The 23,049-nt window shown below is 41.4% G+C and overlaps 1 protein-coding gene and 1 pseudogene across 1 annotated transcript in view; both read right to left on the bottom strand.

Moving 5' to 3' along the window:
* Nucleotides 1-23,049, bottom strand: part of RNF130 (ring finger protein 130) — a 153,862-nt gene that overhangs the window by 4,133 nt on the left and 126,680 nt on the right. The window lies entirely within an intron of this gene.
* LOC135275191 (U4 spliceosomal RNA) lies at nt 6,220-6,341 on the bottom strand (annotated as a pseudogene).

The following is a 23,049-nucleotide window of genomic DNA, read 5'->3' as shown; positions in this document are numbered from 1 at the left end:
GCTGGAGTGCAATGGTGTGATCTCAGCTAACTGCAACCTCCATCTCCTGCGTTCAAGAGATTCTTGTGCCTCAGCCTCCAGAGTAGCTGAGATTACAGGTGTCGGCCACAACGCCTGGCTAATTTTTGTATTTTTAATAGAGACAGAGTTTCACCATGTTGGCCAGGCTGGTCTCGAACTCCTGAGCTCAAGCGATCTGACTCAGCCTCTCAAAGTGCTGAGATGATAGGCGCAAACCACCATGCCAGGCTTGGGCTGTCTTCATATTATCAAGTATAAGAGTTTTTAAAAAATTCTAGGCTGGGCATGGTGGCTGATGCTTGTAATCTCAGCACATTGTGAGGCTGAGGCAGAACACTTGAGCTCAAGAGTTCAAGACCAGCCGAGGTAACATGGCAAAACCCTGTCTCTAATAAAAATACAAAAAGGAGCCAGGTGTGGTGGTGAGCACCTGCAGTCCCAGCTACTTGGGAGACAGAGGTGGAGGATCGCTTGAGTCCGGGAAGCAGAGGCTGCAGTGAGCTGAGATTGCATCAACACCCTCCAGCTTGGGCTACACAGCGAAACCCTGTCTTAAAAAAAAATTAAATTAAAAAAATTCTAGATACAAGTCTTGTCAGACATGCATTTTGCAAATATTTCCTCCCAGTCTGTGGCTTGCTTTTCCATTTTTATAACATTATCTTTTGAATATTAAAAGTTTCAAATTTGGTAAGGTCAAATTTCTTGATTTTTTTCTTCCTATAGTTTGTGCTTTTTGTGTCAGATTTAAGAATCCTAAGGTTACTAAGATTTTCTCCTATGTGTTTATCTAGAAGCTTTATAGTCTCAGTTTTTAATACTTAGATAGTCCAAGTAAATCTTTGAAAACGGTAGAAAATAAGGGTTGGAGTTCTTTTTTTTTTTTTTGCATATGGATATCCAATTGTTCATTGTTGATTGTTTAAAAGATTATCCTTCCCCCACTGAACTGTCTTGGCACCTTTATGGAAAATCTATTGACTGTAAATGTGTGGGTCTGTTTCTGGGCACTGTTCCAGCAATCCATTTGTCTGTCTTTATACTGTTGAATTAAATTTAAACTAAACTGCTTCCTTACATATTTTAAGTTCGGCCTAACGGTTCCTCCATACACAGTGAACTGTCACCTAACTGGATGTGTGAGAGTGTAACCTACTCTTGTACCACGAAGCTAAGTCTCAGCCAATCCCAGCAGCTGAGTTTCAGCCAATCAGAAGTGGCCAACAGTGCAAACCGTGTTCAGTGAGGCAAAGGCCGAGCTTCACCCATCCTGCTGTTTCAGAACCTCATCACTTCCCTTTCCTATACCTCACTTCCCTTTTTCTGTCCATAAATCCAACCATGGGGCAGCCCTGGAGTTGCTCTGAACCTATTTTGGTCCTGGGGGCTGCCTGATTCTTCAATCATTCTTGCTCAATTAAACTCTTTTAAATTTAGTTTCTCTAATTTTTTTTTTTTTTTTTTTTTTTTGAGACAGAGTCTTGCCCTGTTGCCCAGGCTGGAGGGCGGTGGTGCGATCTTGGCTCACTGCAACTTCTACCTCCTGGGTTCAAGCGATTCTCTCGCCTCAGCCTCCAGAGTAGCTGGGATTACAGGCGTCTGCCACCATGCCTGGCTAATTTTTGTATTTTTAGTAGAGACAGGGTTTTACCATGTTGGCCAGGATGGTCTCAAACTCCTGATCTTGTGATCTGCCTGCCTTGGCCTCCCAAAGTGCTGGGATTACAGGCATGTGCCACCATGCCTGGCTAAGTTTTTCTTTTAAGAACACTAACACCATATTGTCTTGATTACTGCAGCCTTGAAATTAGGATTAGAAATTCTTCAACTTCTTGGGTGTGGAGGTTTGTCCCTAAAAATCTCAACAGATTACCCAACAGATGAGTAGTAAATGAAAGCATTTCATGCTAGCACATGAGCACCAGGACAACTTCTGTTTTCTTAACTTTTCTATATTGAAAGTCTTCTGCATTTAAAAAATTGGCATGAAGTTGGGATTGATGGTCAGTACCTGTAATCCCAGCTACTAGGGAGACTGAGGTGGGAGGATCACTTGAGCCCAGGAGTTCAAGCCCAGCCTGGGCAACACAGTGAGACTTTGTCCTGAAACCTAAACAATTTTTTTCTTAATAAATAAAAATGAAATACAGGCCAGGTACAGTGGCTCATGCCTGTAATCCCAGCATGTTGGGAGGCCGAGGTGGGAGGATCACCTGAGATCAGGAGTTTGAGACCAGCCTGGCCAACATCGTGAAACCCCATCTCTACTAAAAATACAAAAATTTGTATGTATAACCTAGATACAGATATGTACACAAATCAGAAGTATCCCATTCAATGAATTTCTACAAAGAGAATACACTCACAAAATAATCACTGCACCAAGGATGGTGGTGGGTACCTGCAATCATAGCTACTTGGGAGGCTAAGGCAGGAGAATTGCTTGAACCCAGGAGGTGGAAGTTGCAGTTAGCGAGATCATGTCACTGCGCTCCAGCCTGGGTGACAAGAGTGAGGCTCCATCTCAAAAAAAAAAAAAAAGCCAATATAAATAAATGAAAATGTTAAAATGGGATGAATTCAAAGATGCTTACTATCTCTACACAGTAGCAAGGCCCCACGTAAAGGATCCTCAGCCCCCAGAAGTATAGGCACAATCCAATGGTGCGGAGGGAGGAAGATGAAAAACGAAGAGCTGATGACACGGGTTTCCTGCTCTTCAGGATGAACTGAAGCCATTTGCGATACTGTGAAACGTATATTTGGTTTTTATCCGGGCTTCCTGGCCTGAACTCCTGAAGTCTTTAGAATCTCCACAGTGGTGTCCTTCATGCGCTAAAGAGGTGGGTGAAGGCAGGCAGCCCCCATGTAGCTCCGGGATGGGGTTGACCACCAGAAAGACCAAGCAGGACTGGAGGGCTGTGACTTTCAGCCTCACCCCCGCATCCCCCAGGGAGGGGAGAGGAGCTGACGGTTAAGTTGATCACCCATGGCCAGCAGTTTAATCACAGTCATGCCCATGTAATGAACCCTCCATAAAAACCCAAAGGACTGGGTTTGGGGTACTTTGGGGATAGCTGAACATGTGGAGGTGCCGGTAGAGGCGGGCACTGAACTCCAAGCTGCTTCTCACATGCCTTGCCCTAGGCATCTGTCAACCAAAAAGTGAAATAACAGGCATTGTAACTAGAAACCCATGGCTGGATTTCTTCTGTTTTATTATTATTTTTTTTTTTGAGATGCTCTCATTCTGTTTCCCAAGCTGAAGTGGAGTGCAGTGGTGCAATCCTAGGTCACTGTAGCTTCAACCTCCTGGGCGCAAGCAACTCTCCTGCCTCAGCCTTTCCAGTCACTGGGACTACAGGTATGTGCCACCAAGCTGGGCTAATTTTTAAATTTTTCTTTTGTAAAGCCAGGGTCTTGTTATGTTGACCAAAATTCCTGGCCTTACATAATCCTCCCACCTTGGCCTCCTAAAGTGCTGGGATTACAGATGTGAGTCACTCCACCTGGCTGGATTTATTCTGAGGCAAGTTTGAAGATGTAGGTCCAGGAACACAGACTCCATATAGATGGAGAATGTGCCTCAAAGGAGGCTGCATGAGGCACAGCAGATTTTCCAACAGGGGGATGCTCGTGGCACGGAAAGGAGGAGTAGTGGAGGTGAGGCAGGGAAGCAGCTTTCCATTCCCGTGATTCTGATTAGTGCTCCGTGATGCTAGCCACACGGAAAGGTGAAAGTGCACTTGCGTGGGGTGGGAGAAAGGTTAGGCAGCTTAGGGTCTGGTAGGGGTCGGCCAGCTCCATCCTGCCTTTGTTCTACCTCTGTTAAATAGTTTATGACTCGTGCCTGCCAGTGAACTATTTGAACTCCGGTCATACAGGCAAGAGGTCAGCTTTATTTATAGGCCTCAGATTTATTATTCTTGTGCCTGACTACAGCCATCATGGGCCACCTTTTGTACACTGTACATGCAGTTTCCTCAGACGATGCCTAGGAGTGGGACTGCTGGGTCTTGGGGTGTACATATGTTCAGCTTCAGCAGACGCCTCCCGTGTTCCATAGTGGCTGTGCCAACTCTGAACTCCCACCAGCAAATGAGAACTCCAGTTGCACTCTTTCTATGCCAATAATTGATATTTCGTTTCGTTCACCTCAGCATTCTGGCAGGCGTATAATGGCATTTCGTTATGTTTTAATTCATATTCCCCCAATGACGAAAAAGGATGACCACTTTTCATACGTTTGCAGGCTATTTGTGTATCTGTTTCACTCTGAAATGCCTCTTTCTTCATTTTCCCATCAGGTTGTCAGGCTTTTTTTTCTTTTTTCTGACTAACAGTCCTTTGTGAGTTAAAAGCATTGCAGGTACCTTCTTCCAAAACTGTATTTTGATGAGCAAAGTTTCTTAAATTTAGTGTGGAACAAATTATCTATCTTTTATTTTATGGTTAGGGTTTTCTGAGTCCAGTTTAAGAAGTCTTTGCCTGACTAAAGGTTTTGATGACATTTTATTTTATTTCTTAGAAGCTTCGTGGTTTTACCTTTTGCATTGAGGTCTATCATCCATTTCAAGAATTTTTCAGTATAGTGTGAAGTAGGAATTAAGATTCATTTCTCTCTTTATGAATATTCGGTGGAGCCAGCACTATCTTAAAAAGACCATCCTTACCCCAGTGCTGTGCTGTGCCACCTCTGTCATGAGTCAAGTGACTGCATGTGCACAGCTGTTTCAGAACTCTATTCTGTTCTGCTATCCGTCCATCCTTGCATCAATACCTTACTGTCTTAACTACTGGGGCTTTATCAAAAGTCTTGATTTCCAGTTTCCAAGTCCTCTTGCTTTATTAATCTCCAAAATGTTCTTGTTATTCTTGACTCTACATTTCCACATAAATTCCGGGGTCAGGCTGGGCATGGTGGCTCACACCTGTAATCTCAGTACTTTGAGAGGCCAAGATGGGAGGATTGCTTGAGCCCAGGAGTTTGAGGCCAGCCTGGGCAACATGGTGAAATCCCATCTCTACAAAAAATACAAAAAGTAGCCAGGCATCGTGGTGCATGCCTATAGTCCCAGCTATTCAGGAGGCTGAGGTGGGAGGATCACCTGAGCCCGGGAGGTCACGGCTACAGTGAGCCATAATTGTGCCACTGCACTTTGGCCTGGGTGACAGAGTAACCCTGTCTCAAAAAAAATCATAAGATCAATTGGTCAAGTTTCAATACACACACACTCATACCCACCAACTGGGATCTAACTGAAATCACAGTCTATAAATCACTTTGGGGAGAATTAAAATCTTCATAGTATTGTGTCCTTCATTCCATCAACCTGTTATGTTTATTTATTTAGGCCATCTTTAATTTATCTCAATAATGCATAATAGTTCTCTGTATAAAAGCTTTGCATATCTTCTCTTAGGTATATTCCTCAGTATTTTTTGATGCTTTTGTAAATGATATCTTTTTGATGATTTCATTTTACTTATTTATTTATTTATTTAGAGATGAAGTTTTGCTCTTGTCACCCAGGCTGGAGTGCAATAGTGCGATCTCAGCTCACCGCAACCTCCGCCTCCCATGTTCAAGCAATTCTCCTGCCTCAGCCTCCTAAGCAGCTGGGATTACAGGCACCTGCCACCATGCCGGGCTAATTTTTGTATTTTTAGTACAGACGGGGTTTCCCCATGTTGATCAGGCCGGTCTCGAACTCCTGACCACCTCTGGTGATCCACCCACCTCGGCCTCCCAAAGTGCTGGGATTACAGGCGTGAGGCACCGCGCCCGGCCAAAAATTTCATTTTAAATTGCTTATTGTTAGTCTGTATATAATTGATCCTGTTAAATTTACTTATTAAGAGCTGATTTGCAGGATAAATTGAATTTCCTACATCTAATCGTTTTCTCTGTGAAGAGTGACAGTTTCATTCTTCCTTTCTAATCCTTACACCTTTTATTTCTTTTCCTTGCCATATTGTAATGGCTAACACTATCAATACAACGTTGAAAGAGACAGAGACAGCAGATAACCTTATTTACAAACTTAGGGGAAAAGGGTTTAATATTTCACTGATAAGTATAATGTTTGCTGTAGTTTTGAAAAATCCATTATTAGATTAAGTACTCTGTTTCCTAGTTTGCTAAAAGTTCTTTGCTTTTTTCCATTTATTTATTTATTTATTATTTTTTTTATTCAATCTCCGTAGAGACTGTCAAAAATTGCCAATGCCGACTATATTTCAAGTCATCATGGCGGGGTATTGGGAAAAGTTTTCAATTAGCAATAATATTGGCCATGATACTGCCACTGCACAAAGCTTAAAAGTTCTTTTCTTTTAAAATCAAGAATGGAGGCTGGGCGTGGTGGCTCACACCTGTAATCCTAGCACTTTGGGAGGCTGAGGTGGGTGGATCACTTGAGTCCAGGAGTTCAAGACCAGCCTGGACAACATAACGAAACCGTCTCTACTAAAATTACAAAAAAGTAAAGTGGGCGTGGTGGTGCATGACTGTAGTTCCAGCTACTGGGGAGGCTGAGGCATGAGAATCGCTTGAACCCAGGAAGCAAAGGTTGCAGAGAGCCGAGACTGTGCCACTGCATTCCAGCCTGGGCAAAAGAGCAAACCACTGTCTCAAAAAAAAAAAAAAAAAAAAAAAAAAAAAAATCAAGAGTAGGTATTGAAGTTTAGGAAATGCTTTTTGTTTGTTTGTTTTGTATGTATTAAGATAAAAACATGGCAACCCCATGACTGACTGCCATTTTGATGATGTCCATGCAAAACTGGATTCCTGTGATAATGTTTCCCATCTGAAGCACTGGACATCTGAACTGGGGCTGTAACACTGATGCCAGTACAGTGTGGGGTGCCAGAAAGTGTCAAAATCAATCACACGAAATCAATTTTGTTTACCTACTGTATCAAAGGGAGTCTAGGGAGAACGGCAGCATTCGTTTTTAATCAGCTGTGAAAAGAAGTTGCAGTTCTGCACATTTTCTGGGTTCTATTGTGTGTGTAGCTTTTTGGGATTTTTTTTTTTCTTTTTGGTTGGCATTAACAGATTTTAATGAATCACTTTTTAAACTACAGTACAGACCAGGCGCAGTGGCTCATGCCTATAATCCCAGTACTTTGGGAGGCTGAGGTGGGTGGATCACTTGAGGTCAGGAGTTCGGCGCCAGCCTGGCCAAAATGGTGAAACTCCATCTCTACTAAAATACAAAAACATTAGCCAGGTGTGGTGGTGCATGCCTGTAATCCTAATCCCAGCTACTTGGGAAGCTGAGGCAGGAGAATCACTTGAACTTAGGAAGCGGAGGTTGCAGTGAGCTGAGATCGTGCCACTGCGCTCCAGTCTGGTGACAGAGCCAGACTCCATCTTAAAACAAACAAACCAACAAAAAACAACAATAAAACTACAGTACAAAGACTTCATAAATGTGATTCAGGCCCCCCAGCACCCCTGTGACTGCAGAGTACCTTCAAAACTCAGCTGTCCCAGCCAGTACCAACCTGTGAACTTCCCACCATATCCCAGGATCTGCTATTCACCAAACCACTTCCCAGTTTCCTTTCACTCATCTTTCTGAAGAAGCCAAGACAATAGGTCCTGTTGTGTAGTGAGTTTATTATTTTTAGCCTTAAAATGTAATTTCTATTTCTTGCAATAAATTTGTTTCCTTTTTTTTTGGCTTCATTTTATTTAAATTTTCAGGTATTTAGCTCCCCTTTTATATTATTTAAAAAATTTAAAGTTACCTGTTATAAGATGCTCCTTCAGAAGCAAAGAACAAAATTTTACTGTTGTGTATTCTAATTGTAATTTTAAGTTCCATGTGTTTAATCATCGTCTCCTCATTTTAAGACTTTTAATACAAATGTCGTTTTTTTTTTTTTGAGACGGAGTCTGGCTCTGTTGCCCAGGCTGGAGTGCAGTGGGGTGATCTCGGCTCACTGCAACCTCCACCTCCTGGGTTCAAGTAATTCTCCTGCCTCAGCCTCCCGAGTAGCTGGGACTACAGACATGCACCACCATGCCCCGCCAATTTTTTTGTATTTTTAGTATAGATGGGGTTTTACCATGTTGGTCAGGCTGGTCTCAAATTCCTGACCTCAAATGATCCACCTGCCTTAGCCTCCCAGTGCTGGAATTACAAGTGTGAGCCACTGCACCCGGCCTTAGCTAATATTTTCTTAAAACATTTACATCTGGTTGGGAGGCTGAAATGAATGGATCACCTGAGGTCAGCAGTCCGAGATCAGCCTGGTCAACATGGTGTAACCCTGTCTCTACTAAAAATACAAAAACTAGCCAGGTGTGGTTGTGTGCCTGTAATCCCAGCTACCTGGGAGTCTGAGGAAGAAGAATCACTTGAACCTGGGAGGCAGAGGTTGCAGTAAGCTGAGATCACGCCACTGCACTCCAGCCTGGGCGACAGAGCGAGACTCAGTCTCAAAAAAAAAAAAAAATTTACATCTGTATTCATAAAAGAAATTAACCTGCAATTTTCCTTTCTTGTAATGCCCTTGTAATGATTTGGTATCAATGATATGCTGGTCTCACAGAAAAAGTTGGGAATTTTTCCTCTTTTTCTAGTCTCAGGACATATCTGTGGAAGAAGACTGGTGTTACTTTTTCCTTTAAATGTTATAAAGACTTCAACAGTGAAATAAATCATCTAGGCCTAGGGTTCTTCTTTGAGGAAATATTTTAAACTATGGATTCAATTTATTACCTAGATGTAAGATAATTTAGGTTTTCTATTTCTTCCTGTATCAATTTTGGTACTTTGCAATTTTCAAAGTTGTCAATTTATTTTCAGAATTTTCTAACAAGGTTCTCATAACCCCCTTTTATTTGTGTGTGTGTTTGTGTGTATGTGTGTGTGTTAAAAAGCACATAAAAATTGCCATCTCAACCACTTTTATTTATTTTGGTTTTTGTCCATCAAGGCATTTTATTTTACTTTTAAATTTAATTTTTAAAAGATGGTTTTGAGACATGATCTCCTCTGTTGCCCAGGCTGTAGTGCAGTGGCACAGTCATGGCTCACTGCAGTCTCCACTTCCTGGACTCAGGTGAGTCTCCTGCCTCAGCCTCCTGAGTAGCTGAGACCACAGGCATGCTCAACCATGCTGGGTTAGTTTTTTCTATTTTTTGTAGAGACGGGGTTTTGCCATGTTGCCCAGGCTGCTGTTGAACTCTTAGGCTCAAGAGATTCACTATGAGGCATTTTAATTTTAAGTATGTATCACATCACTAGATAAAGAATCCTAGGATTTTCCCTCCTGTGTTTTTGTCTTGCTTCTTCATGGTCCAAGTTGCCAGCTGAGGTTGTTAGTAAAATGAATCCAAACTGCCAGAATGGGAGCAGATTATTCTGCCATTTTTCTAGATCTTTGGGTTGTACATCAAATTTGGGGCTGATTACTGCACACTTATTTAACCTGCATGTGACGTTCACAACAATGTTCCCAGCTCTGTGATCATCAGATTTCAAATTTGCCAATGGAATCATGCTTCATCATCATAGTTAGAAACTGAATGATGACTGTGAAGCATGGCCTAATAAGAACCTGGTGTTTGTCTCTCTCTTTGGCATTGAGAGCATCAGCCTGGACATTCACGCACAGCAGTATGGTGGCACGGAAAGCTGGTGGAAAGAGCTCAATCATTTTAAAGTATACAGTTCAGTAGTGGTAAATATATTCACATTATTGTGAAACAGATATTCAGAACTTCATCTTGCAAATCTGAAACTCTGACCCATTAAATAACCCCCTAGTAACCGCTCTTCTCTGCTCTATTTCTATGCACCTTATCATTATTTTTAATGTCCGTAGGTTTTGCAGTGATGTCTCTTTTTCATTCCTGATAATGGTCATTTGGGTCTTTTTCTTGATCAGCAGAAACCTGTAAATTTTATTAGTCATTTTAAAGGAACAACTTTGTGTTTGGTTGATTGTTTCTTTCTTTTTTTTTTGTTTTTGAGACAGGGTCTGACTCTGTTGCCCAGGCTGGAGTGCAGTGGTAAGATCATCATAGCTCACTGCAAACTTATGGGTTCATGTAATTCCATGATCACAGGCCTGAGCCACCACACTCGGCTTGGTTGATTTTTTTCTATTGTATATTTGTTTTCCATTGAATTTATATAAGATCTTCATTTCCTTCCTTTGATTTAGTTTGTTGTTCTTGTTCTTTGAGAGAAATGTCTTTTTTTTTTTTTTTTTTTTTTTTTCGGAGTTTCCCTCTTTGTTGCCCAGGCTGGAGTGCAGGCATGATCTTGGCTCATGGCAACCTCTGCCTCCCAGGTTCAAGCAATTCTCCTGCCTCAGTCTCCTGAGTAGCTGGGATTACAGGCACCTGCCACCACGCTGGGCTAATTTTTGTATTTTTAGTAGAGATGGGGCTTTACCATGTTGGTCATGCTGGTCTCAAACTCCTGACCTCAGGTGATCTGCCTGCCTCAGCCTCCCAAATTGCTGGGATTACAGGCATGAGCCACAGTGCTGGGCCTAGACTTTCTTTTCTTTTTTTTGTTTTTTTAAGACGAGGTTTCACCATGTCGGTCAGGCTGGTCTTGAACTCCCGACCTCAGGTGATCCGCCCGCCTTGGCCTCCAAAGTGCTTGCATTACAGGCGTGAGCCACCACGCCTGGCCAACCGGGCCTAGACTTTCTACATTTAAGGTCGCAGATTTCCCTCTAACATGGCTTTAGCTGCATTGTGTAAGTTTTGATATGTCATACTTCTGTGAGCATTCAATGTAACATTTTAAAATAATTTCCATTGCAATTTCTTCTTTCATCATTAGTTTTTCTTTTGGAAGCGTATTGTTTAATGCCAAACATTTGGGGATCATTCTAATTATCTTTTTGTTATTGATTTATAACTCAATTCCACTGGTCAGAAAACACACTCTGTAGAGATTTTAATCCTTAAATATTTGTTGAAATTTGCTAAATTTTTTCAGATTTATCATCCAGCATATAGTCTATCTTTACTAAATAATCTGTGTGCACTTGAAAAATATATATACCCTGTAGTTGATGAAGGCTATATAAATATATATGTTAATTACAGCTTGTCTATTAATTGTGATGTTTGAATCTTCTAGATCCCTGGAGAGCATCTGTCTGATGTTCTATCATTTTACTTTCATTTTGTTTTCTAACATCTTACTTTCAACATTTCTGTCTCTTTTCATTAAAGATATGTCAACACATATATGTGTGTGTGAATTTTAAATCTATCTTTGAGTATTTAATCATCCACTTCTATTCGTTACTAATATGCTGGGACTTAAATCTATAATCGCATTACTTAATCTCTGTTTGTCCCACTGGTCCTGTATTCCTCTCCTCTAAGTCTTTTCTTCTTCTTTTGGTTGACTTTTTGCTATTACAGTTTTCTATTAGTGTATTATATATTACCTTGCAGTGCTTTTAGTGGCTACAATAGCCTAGAGATGATTTTACTACTTTGTCAGTTGTTACCCTGGAGTATGACGTGTATCCTTGATTTATTACAATCTAATATAAGTAAGTGCTTTTCCTCATTCCTGGACAATGCAAGTATCTTACAGCAGTTTTACTTCATTTATCCCCTCCCATCTTTTGTGAAATTGATGTCAAGTGATCCTACAAGAGATGAGTATTTGTGTCTCACACATCGAGCATTACTTAGGTTATCCACCTGTGTCTCTTCTCTGCTCTGTATTCTTCCTGCATCTCCTATGTTTCCATCTGGAATCCTCTTCCTTCTGCCTGAAGAACTAGCTCTTAGTATTTCTATTTGCTGGAAAATGTCTTATTTTATCTTTCTTTTCTCTTATTTTATTTTGAGACAGGGTCTCGCTCTGTCACCCAGGCTGGAGTGCAGAGGCACGAACATAGCTCACTGCACCCTTGACCTCCTGGGCTCAAGCAATCTGGGGCCTCAGCTTCCAAGTAGCTGGGACTACAGGCGTGTGCAACCACACCTGGACAATTAAAAAAATTTTTTTGTAGAGACAGGGTCTTGCTATGTTGCCCAGGCTGGTCTTGAACTCCTGAGCTCAAGTGATCCTCCTGCCTCAGACTCCCAAAGTTCTGGGACCCATACTGGCTAATATTTTATATTTTTATTTTTTTGTAGAGACGGGGTCTCACCATGTTGCCCAGGCTTGTCTTGAACTTCTGAACTCAAGTGATCCTCCTGTCTTAGCCTCCCAAAGTGCTGGGATTACAGGTGTGAACCACCACACCCAGTCAACTTTATTTTCAATGGCTTTCCCTGCTAGATGTTTAGGTTGGCAGATATTTCCCCCCTAATACTTGACTATTTTCTGGTTTCCACTGTTTCTGTCAAGATGCCAACTGTCAGCCTTTCATTGCTACTTTTAGAGTAAAGCATCTCTTTATTGAAAAAGGAAAAACAAAACTGGCAGACTCAAACTTCCCAATTCTAAGGCTACTATAAAATTACAGTAAACAAGACAGCGTGGCACTGCCATAAAGACAGACACATACATTAATGGAATAAAAATGAGAGTCCAGAAGTAAACTCACACATCTATGGCCAATTTATTTTTAGAAAGGGTTCCAAGATCACTCAATGGGGGGAAAAACAGTCTCTTCAAGAAATTGTATTGAGAAAGCTGGAAATCCACGTGCAAAAAAATGGAGTTGAATCACTACTTCACACCATATAAAAATATTAACTCAAAATGAATCAAATACCTAAATGTGAGCTCTAAAGTTACAAAACCGTTGGAAGTTTTTGCGACCTCCAATTAGTTAATGGTTTCTTAGCTTTGACACCTAAAGCACAAGCAGCCAAAGAAAAAACAGACAAACTGGATATCATCGAAATGAAAGACTTGTGCTTTGAAAGATGCCATCGAGAAAATGAATAGGCAACTTAGAGAATGGAGAAAATCTTTGTAAATCACATACCTGATAAGGGTCAGTATCTGGGATGCAAAAAGAAACACAACTCAACAACAAAAAGACAACCTGATTAAAAAACAGGCAAAGGACTTGAACAGATATTTCTCCAAAGATGTAGTGTAAGTGGCTAACTTCATGCACGTAAAAAGATGCTCAATGTCACCAATCATTTGGAAAATGGAAATCAAAACCACGATGAGATGCCACCATTCACACTCATTAGAAATGGCTATAATTTTAAAAAAAGGAGGGGAGATAACCTGATATGTTGGCAAGGAGGTGGAGAAATCGGAACCCTTGTACATTGTTGGCAGGAATGTAAAATGGTTCAGCCATCGTGGAAAACAGTTTGGCAGTTCCTCAAAAAGTTAAAATAGAATTATATAACCCAGCAATTCCACTGCTAGGCATATAACCCAAAGGACTGAAAACAAGGATGCAGATAGATTCTTGCACACCAATGTTCACAGCAGTGTTGTTCATAATGGTTAAAAGATGGAAACAGCCCAAATGTCCATCGGTGGATGAACAAATTGTGTTATAGACATACAATGCACAATTTTTCAGCCATAAAAAAATGAAGTGTTGATATATGCTTTCAGTGAATCTTTGTGTGTGTGAGAGACAAGGTCTCATTCTGTCACCTATGCTGGAGTGCAGTGACATGATCATGGCTCACCGCAACCCCCGACCCCCAGGCTCAAGTGATCCTCCCACCTCAGCCTCCCGCTAGGACTACAGGTATGTGGCACCACGCCTGGATAATTTTTATATTTTTTGTAGAGACAGGGTTTCGCCACCCTGCCCAGGCTGGTCTTGAACTCTTGAGCTCAAACAATCCACCCTTCTTGGCCTCTCAAAGTACTGGGATTACAGGCACGAGCCACCGTGCCCAGCACTTTCAATGAATCTTGAAAACAGTATGCTAAGTCGAAGAAGCCAAACACAAAAGGTCACGTATTTTGCATGATTCAATTTATATGAAGTACCAGAATACATATACACACACATATATATATATGTATGTATGTGTATCATGGGGACAAAACACAGATTAGTAGTTGCCAGGGACTAGGCAGAATGCAGAATGGGGAGCCAAGTGCTTAATGAGTAGTGCTTAATGAGTTTCTCCCCTCTGGGGTGATGAAAATGTTTTGGAGCTGGAGTAGTGGTTCCACACCATTGTGAATACACTTAATGTCACTGAATTGTTCACCTACTCATTTATTTTCACCAAACATACTCTCATTTCATTGTTTTTCCTTTTTTTTTTTTTTTTTTAGTGGAGTTTCACTCTTTTTGCCCAGGCTGGAGTGCAATGGCACAATCTCGGCTCACTGCAGCCTCCGCCTCCTGGGTTCAAGCAATTCTCTTGCCTCAGCCTCCTGAGTAGCTAGGATTACAGGCACCTGCCACCACGCCCAGCTAATTTTTGTATTTTTAGTACAGATGGGGCTTCACCATGTTGGTCAGGCTGGTCTCTTTGGCCAGGCTGGTCTTGAACTCCTGACCTCATGATCCGCCTGCCTCGGCCTCCCAAAGTTCTGGGATTACAGGTGTGAGCCACTGTGCTCAACCCAAATTGTTCACTTTCAAATGGTTAATTTTATGTTATGTGAATTTCATCTCAATTTAAAAAATTTAAAAAATTGAGATAAAGTATCTTTTTCTCTGCCTTTAAGTTTTTCTGTGCTTCTTAAGAAACTTTACTGTGATGTGCCTTGGTGTGGTTTTGTTTTTCTTTCCTCTGCTTGGTGTTCCCAGTACTTCAATTTGTAGTTTGATGTCTTTTGTCAGGTTTGAGAAATTCTGTCATTATCTCTTCATCTACTGCTTCTGCCTTGCCTCACTCCCTGTCTTCTCTCCTTTTAAGACTTGAATTACATGTATGTTAACTTTTGTCATCATCTAAACACTCATTCCTTTTTCTATATTTTTCTTCTCACTTAATTTTTTTGCTTCAGGTCAGATACTCTCTCCCGACCTGCATTTCAGTTCATGAATCCTTTCTTAGCTGTGTCTGAGTCGATGCTACACCGTCTATTGAGTTCTTCCTTTCAATTAATATAGTTTTCAGTCCAATTTCCTTTTGATTCTTTATTTCCAGTTATTTGTCATTGATTGGTTTCCTGAACATACTTATTTTAAAAGTCTACGTTCTGGTACTTCTAATAGTTAGATTTCTTGTGGAACTGTTTCTATTCTTTGTTTTTTCTCCTTTTTGGTCATTTGGTCTTATCTCCTAGTATGCCTTTTTTGTCTGTTTGGTTTTAATGGATTGCTGGACAGCGTATACAAAAAACAGATAATCTAACGTTGCTGATGGTGATCTTTCTCCAGAGGACTTCCCACTGCCTCTGGAAGTGATGTATCACTTTTAGAATATGAGCATATCACTTTAATCTAATTAGAGATTTAGCAGATTCAAAGTTGGGCTTCTGTCTTTGAGATGAGTCAAATTCTGGTTCAACCTCCAGCTCCAGGCTGTAGCCCTTTGGGGATCCCAGTTGAAGGCCTGGGATGCTTATCAGAGTTCCAAGTTTCATCTCACAAGCCCAATAAGACCACTTATCTCTCCGTCTTTTGCCACAAGAAAAAAGTAGTGTTGAATATTCGATTCATACCTCTGTTATCTCTCTTTTCCCTAGGATCTTTGCTTTTCAAGTCGTCACTGCATTGACAGCTCTTTAATGTCTTAAAATGTTTTAAAAATACTTTTTTCCATATTTCTAGTTCTTGATATGATGGTTGGACCATAAGAAGCTAGTCTGACGTTACCAGAAAGAGAAACTTCACGAATTTATTACCAATGGCTTACAGTTTCCTTAATGTGGCTTAAAGTCCCATCTAAACTTTAGAATACTGAAACTGATAAATGGAATTTAAAAATAAAATAGAGCAGTACATTCTGCAAGTCTCTGTAAAACACAAGAACCTGATTATGTCTGTTATCCTATTTGCTGTTTTATGTCTTTCTCAATAAGATCATAAACTCTCCATGGGCACAACTCTGATATATTTTACTTCAGTTTCTTCACATCATGCCAATAAATACTCCATGAAATTGAGTTGAGTAGGATGTATACTATTCTAATTAGAGTCACTAATTTGTGTCCAAATAGGTTTAACTTAGAACCATCTCAGTATGATATAAAGAAGGCAATGGCACCAAGAAACACGAAGAAGCTGGAAATTAACCACCAGTTGTTATTTCTGTACCATCGGTTTTGGTAGTTATACGGCTTTAATGAAGATTTTAAATAACAAATACTCATCGATTGAGGACTGATTCAATATACAATGCATGTGTCAATATTAACGAGACTGAGGCAGACAGATCTCTATGCACTGATATGGAAAAATCTCCAAATTCTGGAAGAGAATATATGGTCCATATATTCTTTTTGGAAAAATCTATAGTAATCTATGTTCTTAGTCTTGAATTTAAATAACTGTTTTTGAATTAAGTTCTAGAAAAGAGCAAATGGAAGCCCATCTAAGCCTTGAAATCGCAAGCTTGAGTAAGAAAGAATTTTAGACATTTTAAAGGAAATTGTTGATGTGGAGGCAAAAAGAGAACAGAATTCTATACAGTAAAGCCATTTAGGAGAAAACTGTCAGGTCACTATGAAAAGCCTAAGTCTTTTTTTTTTTTTGAGACAGAGTCTCCTTCTGTTGCCAGGTTGGAATGCAGTGGCATGATCTCGGCTTGCTGCAACCTCCGACTCCCTGGTTCAAGCAATTCTCCTGCCTCAGCCTCCCGAGTAGCTGGGACTACAGGCGCGCACCTCCATGCCCAGCTAATTTTTGCATTTTTAGTAGAGACAGGGTTTCACCATGTTGGCCAGGATGGTCTTGATCTCTTGACCTCGTGATCCGCCTGCCTCAGCCTCCCAGAGTGCTGGGATTACAGGCGTGAGCCACCGCGCTGGTTGAAAAGCCTAAGTCTTAACTGTTCAAAATGTTATTGTTAGAGTGTATTTGCGAAGTCCCTTTCTGAGACTTCTGGACTTCAAAGATGTGATGTTTTCTTCAGAGATGTTGTAATTTTTCTTAGAACATCCTTTGCTAATTTGCTGCTATGGGTGACATATTCCCACTGTTATACGTAACTCTTTCCTCTGGATATAAGATAGGGCTTTTTGTTTGATGGAAGAGCCTCAAAAATGTCTTTTCTTTGGGCTAATAGGTGACTGGTTTTATGACTAGGTGCAGGAGAGATTTTGTTGGGGAATGTGTAAAAGGATATGCTCATACAGACACAAAATCTCTTTGGAAGTGCACACAGAAGGCACAGGCAACAGAGAATGCCGGGAGAGGCCTGGATGACTGCGGTCAGGGAGGGCCTAACAGGAATTTTCCACATTTCAACCTTTTTTGCTATTTTTATTTTTTGCCATGTGCACTTACTATTCAGAAAAACAATTTAAAACAATTTCAAAGTAGAAGAAAAAAGGGATAAAGAGAAAAAGGCATAACACTTATGTATAATTTCACAACAACCGGCCTGCAAGGTAGATGTGTCATTCTTATTTCATACATAGAAAAAGTGAGGCTCAGAGAGATAAAATAACTTACTCACAATCATAAAGCTAGAACTAGAATCCAGGTAAAGCTGAACCCAAAGCCAAGTTATCTTCCAGTCTTCTGTTCTCATACTCATAAGTAACTTATTGCAGCTATGATTAAACTGCAAAATATATTTAATGGTAATTAAAATTTCCTAGTTGCAACACCGTTGACTGATTTAAGAGCTTGTGCTGCATACGAAACAGCAATGTAAATGATAAAATACACTTTTTCTAACGGAATAGAAATGTAATTAAAATTCAAAAACTTCTCAGGGTCTTTACAAAGGTCCCATGTAACTAACCACTTCTATTTATTTCTAAGAAATTTTAAGTCTTAAGTGTTCAGTGCTATTTCCAATAAAGTAAATAACTAAAGGATCTGACAAATTTTAAGAATTATTTTCACTATGGAAACTTCATTGTGTTCCTATAGTTGGCTTAACAATGTAATGTACAAATCTATATTTTATGTCTCCTTAAAGGAATTAATAATGCTCCAATTGTCTCAATTTTTTCTTTTTGAGACAGAGTCTCGCTCTGTCACCCAGGCTGGAGTGCAGTGGTATGATCTTGGCTCACTGCAACCTGGGTTCAAGCAATTCTCCTGCCTCAGCCTCCTGGGTAGCTGGGATTACATGTGCGCACCACCATACCCAGCTAATTTTTTTTTTGTATTTTTAGTGGAGACGGGGTTTTACCATGTTGACCAGGCTGGTCTTGAACGCCTAACCTCAAGTGATCTGCCCACCTCAGCCTCCGAAAGTACTGGGATTACAGGTGTGAGCCACTGTGCCCGGCCACCAGTCTTCTCAATTCTTACTCATCAAGTGTTCACATGGAGACCAGGCACGGTGGCTCATACCTATAATGCCAGCACTTTGAGAAGCTGACGTGGGAGGATTGCTTGAGGCCAGGAGTTAAAGACCAGCCCGGGCAATGTGGTGAGACTGTCACAACAACAACAACAACAACAACAAACAACAACAACAACAGCAACAACTAAGCACACTTGCAAGCTGCCTTTCCTGGCTAGTTTTTTTTTTTTTAATTTTTGTAGAGACAGAGTCTCCCAGCAACTCAGGCTGAGGTGGTAAGAGCTCTTGAGTCCCAGAGTTCGAGGCTGTAGTGAACCATGTTCACACCACTGCACTCCAGCCTGGGTGACAAAAAGGCCCTGTCTCAAAAAAAAAAAAACAAAAACAGTTCACATGGAGCAAGGCTACAGGGGTAATGTATCTGGCTCTGTAAAAGGGGCTCCTACCCCTGCTCATCCCCTTTCCTCCTGATTTCTCTGCATCATTTCTAGCATGACTGCGGGCCCTGTTTCCAGATCAGGCACATATATTTGCTCACAAATGGCAAAGGTTTATTTTATCACTATGCCTTGGGCTTAATGGTAGCTACAGCTGTTGAAAGTGGTAACTGGGCCAGGCAGGTGGCTCACACCTGTAATCCCAGCCACTTCGGGAGGCCAAGGCAGGTGGATCACTTGAGGCCAGGAGTTCAAGATCATGTGTCCAACATGGTTTAAAAAAAGTGGTAACTGGCTAGTATTTTCACATAAGGTTTTAATATAAAACAGGAATGGCCACTGGAGGTGAGGCTGGGCCTTTCTAAGGGTTGCAGGAGTTCTCTCTCACCCACACCTGTGACCCCTATCCTTCCAGTAAGATGAGCAAGGCTCAGTCTCACACCCAGCAGGGTGTGCCGAAAGCACATGGGAAAGCAGTGGGACCCGATGGACCCAAACGCTGTACAGATCAGCTGCAAAACCTCAGTGGTGCAGGGCCTTTTCTGGGCTGAGTGGTACCTGAGCAAGGCTTGTCTATCATCAGTGCTAAAAAGGGCTCTGATGACCAGATCATCTTTTCATACAAGTAAGGAAAGAAAAAGCACTGCTGAGCAACACTAAACGCCGGGCACTTTCACACACACCATGTGTCCACTCCTCACAATGCTATGTTACTGTTAGTGACTGTTATTCCACTGGTGAGAAAATGGAGAGGTCAAGCAGGACTCACAAAGCGGTAGACATTCTAAGAAAGCACAGATGCAATGCTGGCTTGTGTGTTTAACGTATTGTCGGTGTAGGTGACAGACTCAAGTGGAACAATGGAAATTCAATTTGCTTTGCCGGAAGCTTGTGGGCAGCGTCTGGCCTCAGCAGGAACCTGAATACTATGCGACACTGCAGCAAACTGTCACCTGTCCCGGGCAGGGCATGCATGCTACCAGACAGGATTGCAGCTCCAAGAGTGAACAGCGAAGGAGCCTGAGCTGCCAGCATTTACAGCTACTCAACAGTGAATGCCCCAGAGGGAAGAAGGCCGGGGCAGGAGGGATATTTAAATGGGTGGGAGTCGGGGGAGGGATTCTGCCAATCACTCCCCACTGTAGCATCTGCCCAGCTGGGAATGACAGAATATGACTGATGTTCCTTCAGTAAGTCTCAGTTCTCCTGTGCTTCCCAGCAGCATTTCACTGTGCTCCGAGGGGCTTTCAAATACCATTTTGACAATACTGTTTCTTACATTTATAAACAAACCCCAAGCTCCTACACTGCAACCCCTCAACAGTTATGGTAAGTGCGTGACCAAAGGCCACGTGCTGGAAACTCACTTTTGATCTGAAATGAAAGCAAGCATCTGTGTCTTTGAATTTGGAATGATCTCTCCCTGTCCACATTTCTAGGCTGTTCTTGCTGTAGCCACATGGGATGTGTGTGTGGTTATGAGGAAGGAAGCCTTCACAGGGAGGGGCTGCATCAGGCCCTCTTCCTGACCAACAGTGAGAAACCCTTTTCAAAATGCTCACCTTTGGTCAGGCAAGACAATGGACATTTCCCCTAAAAGGAACTTTTATTAAAAAAAAAAACCTTTAAGGTAAAGAAAGTGGTAAGTTCTACAAATGTACTAGCTTTCTTCCTGGTTTTCCTGAAGCCTCAACAGACCGGCCAGCACAGCACACCCATCAGGCATCTTTTCATAGCTGGGTTTGCCTTTACCTTCCTTTAGCCTCAGGCTTACCTTGGGGCCCGCTGCGCCCTACCTCCTGTTATTTCCACCTGTTTTTTCAATTACTTGGTAAAGAAAGTACTCTCCTTACAGGATCTCAACACCTTTCTCCCTCTGAGCAGGCACTGTTGTGCGCACAAGTGCACACTGATGCAACCCTACTATACTGAATGAATTCTTCAGCGAGGTCTCCATACCTGGGTTTCTAGAATTTTCTCATCACAGACACAGCCGTCTTCACCATTCTTGCTTCCTGGTTTGTTTGGTGAGGCAATTTCTAGATTGAAATGTTTTAAACTAGCAAATCTACGACCTTTCTTTAGTAACCCCACTATTTTACTATTTTCAGGACCAGTCTGCATTCAGATGATACCTTCCAAAATGCATGAGCCCACAGGAAAGCTGATGTCCTATAACATCACCATCCAGACCCAGGACACTTCTCTCACCCACCTTTTCTACATCATGCTCTGCACATTCAGAGCCACTGCTCAGGATGCCCACAGCCTGCCCCTGACACTCGGTGAGCTTCTCTAAGAGGCAAATAGAATGGGGCTTGGAACACAGACCCTGGGGCCAGCTTATGCATTGAAATCCAGCCTCTGCTACTTACCAGCAGGGCAAACCTTGGCAAGTTACTGGATTTTTCTAAGCCTGTATCCTTGTCTGTTAAATGGAGTTAAGAGGATGCAAGGATTTAATGAGTTAATACAGCAAAATGCTTAGAAGAGTACCTAGAATACAGTTAAGCACTGTACGTGTTAGTTATTATTATTGTATACTTTTTTTTTTTTTTTGAGATGGAGTCTTGCTCTATCACCAGGCTGGAGTGCAGTGGCACGATCTCGGCTCACTGCAACCTCCACCTCCCGGGTTTAAGCAATTCCCCTGCCTCAGCTTCCTGAGTAGCTAGGACTACAGGCACACACCACCACACCTGGCTAATTTTTTGTATTTTAGCAGAGGCGAGGTTTCCCCATGTTGGCCAGGATGGTCTCAATCTGTTGACCTCGTGATCCACCCACCTTGGCCTTCCAAAGTGCTGGGATTACAGGTGTAAGCCACTGTGCTCAGCCTGTATGCTATTATTAAACAATAGTGTATGTATGTACATATATCCAAGTATATAGCAGGTATACATTGATATAGCATATATATACTGCATATGGTATCTATATATATCTACACAATACGCTATTATATATTACACATACAGTATATCTATATACACAGACCATATATGCACATATGAGTGTCTGTGTGTGTATGTAGCTCAGCCCTCAAATAGCTACCTCCATTCACTTTTTCTGTTTTCACCCCGAGACTCTGAGGGTGAGGGTGAGGGCTGTGCGTATAGCAGGCGATGGTCGAATTGTCTCCAGGCTAGAGGGTACCAAGTAGTTAGGAGTATTGACTGTGGACTGTTTGGGTCTCACTCTGACTTTGCCCCTTAATGGGTAAGTAGACTTGAGCAAGAAATTTGAACCTTCTGAACCATCAGTTTTCTTCACTTGTAAAATAGGAAACCAACTATATATTTTCTCATTAAGATGTTGCAAAGATTAAAATGACAATACATGTAAACAACTCAGCATGTTACCTGGCACATCCTAAGTGATCAGGAACCCCTAGCAATAGTTGAGTTTTTTCCTGCCCAGCTTCATGGCAGATCTAGAATGGCAGTCTCTATTTCACTGGGACTCTTTATTCTATTTGTTACTATTCAGTTCTATTCTTAAAATGTCTTGGCTGGGCGCACTGGCTTATGCCTGTAATCCCAGCACTTTGGGAGGCTCAAGTGGGAAGATCACTTCAGGTCAGGAGTTTGAGACCTGCAGGGCCAACATGGTAAAACCCCATCTCTACTAAAAATACAAAAATTAGTCAGGTGTGGTGTAGCCCTGGCTAACCCTTCCAAGTAGCCACTGTGCCCGGGCAATTTTTTTTTCTTGAGACAGAGTCTTGCTGTGTTGCCCAGGCTGGAGTGCAGTGATGCAATCATAGCTCACTGTATCCTTGAACACCTGTACTCAAGCAATCTTTCTGCCTCCTGAGTAGCTAGGGCTGTAATAACAAGCCATCATGCCCAGCTAATTTTTAAATTTTTGGTAGAGATGGGGGTCTTGCTATGTTGCCCAGGCTTAAAATACTCTACAAAAGTATCTTTAAAAAAAAAATAAAGAAAAAACAAACACAAAATAACCTATGTCTCTTGCATTACAAATCCCTGTCCAAGAAGGGATTAAAACTCTGAAATACCATATCTGTTCCAGATTAAATTTTCATCTCTTTCTAATGTTTGTATTTTTAGTAGAGATGGGGTTTCGTCATGTTGGCCATTAACTAAGGAGGGAAGAAAAGAAAAAGGAAGAACTGCTTTGATTTCCACTGAGATAAAACCTCAAAAGTCATCAACAAATTATTCAACTTTATACATTGCTTCTGTTTGTATACCTGACTTCTTAGTTGTGTGAAATTAAATAATTCAAACTTAAAGCTGTTGTAACTTT

This window comes from Aotus nancymaae, unplaced genomic scaffold (genome assembly GCF_030222135.1).
Source record: "Aotus nancymaae isolate 86718 unplaced genomic scaffold, 86718_ANA_hifiasm-v0.15.2.pri h1tg000015l_1, whole genome shotgun sequence".
NCBI classification, from domain to species: Eukaryota; Metazoa; Chordata; class Mammalia; order Primates; family Aotidae; genus Aotus; species Aotus nancymaae.
Note: the sequence above shows the minus strand (reverse complement) of the source record. Positions and strands in the feature narration are given on the sequence as shown.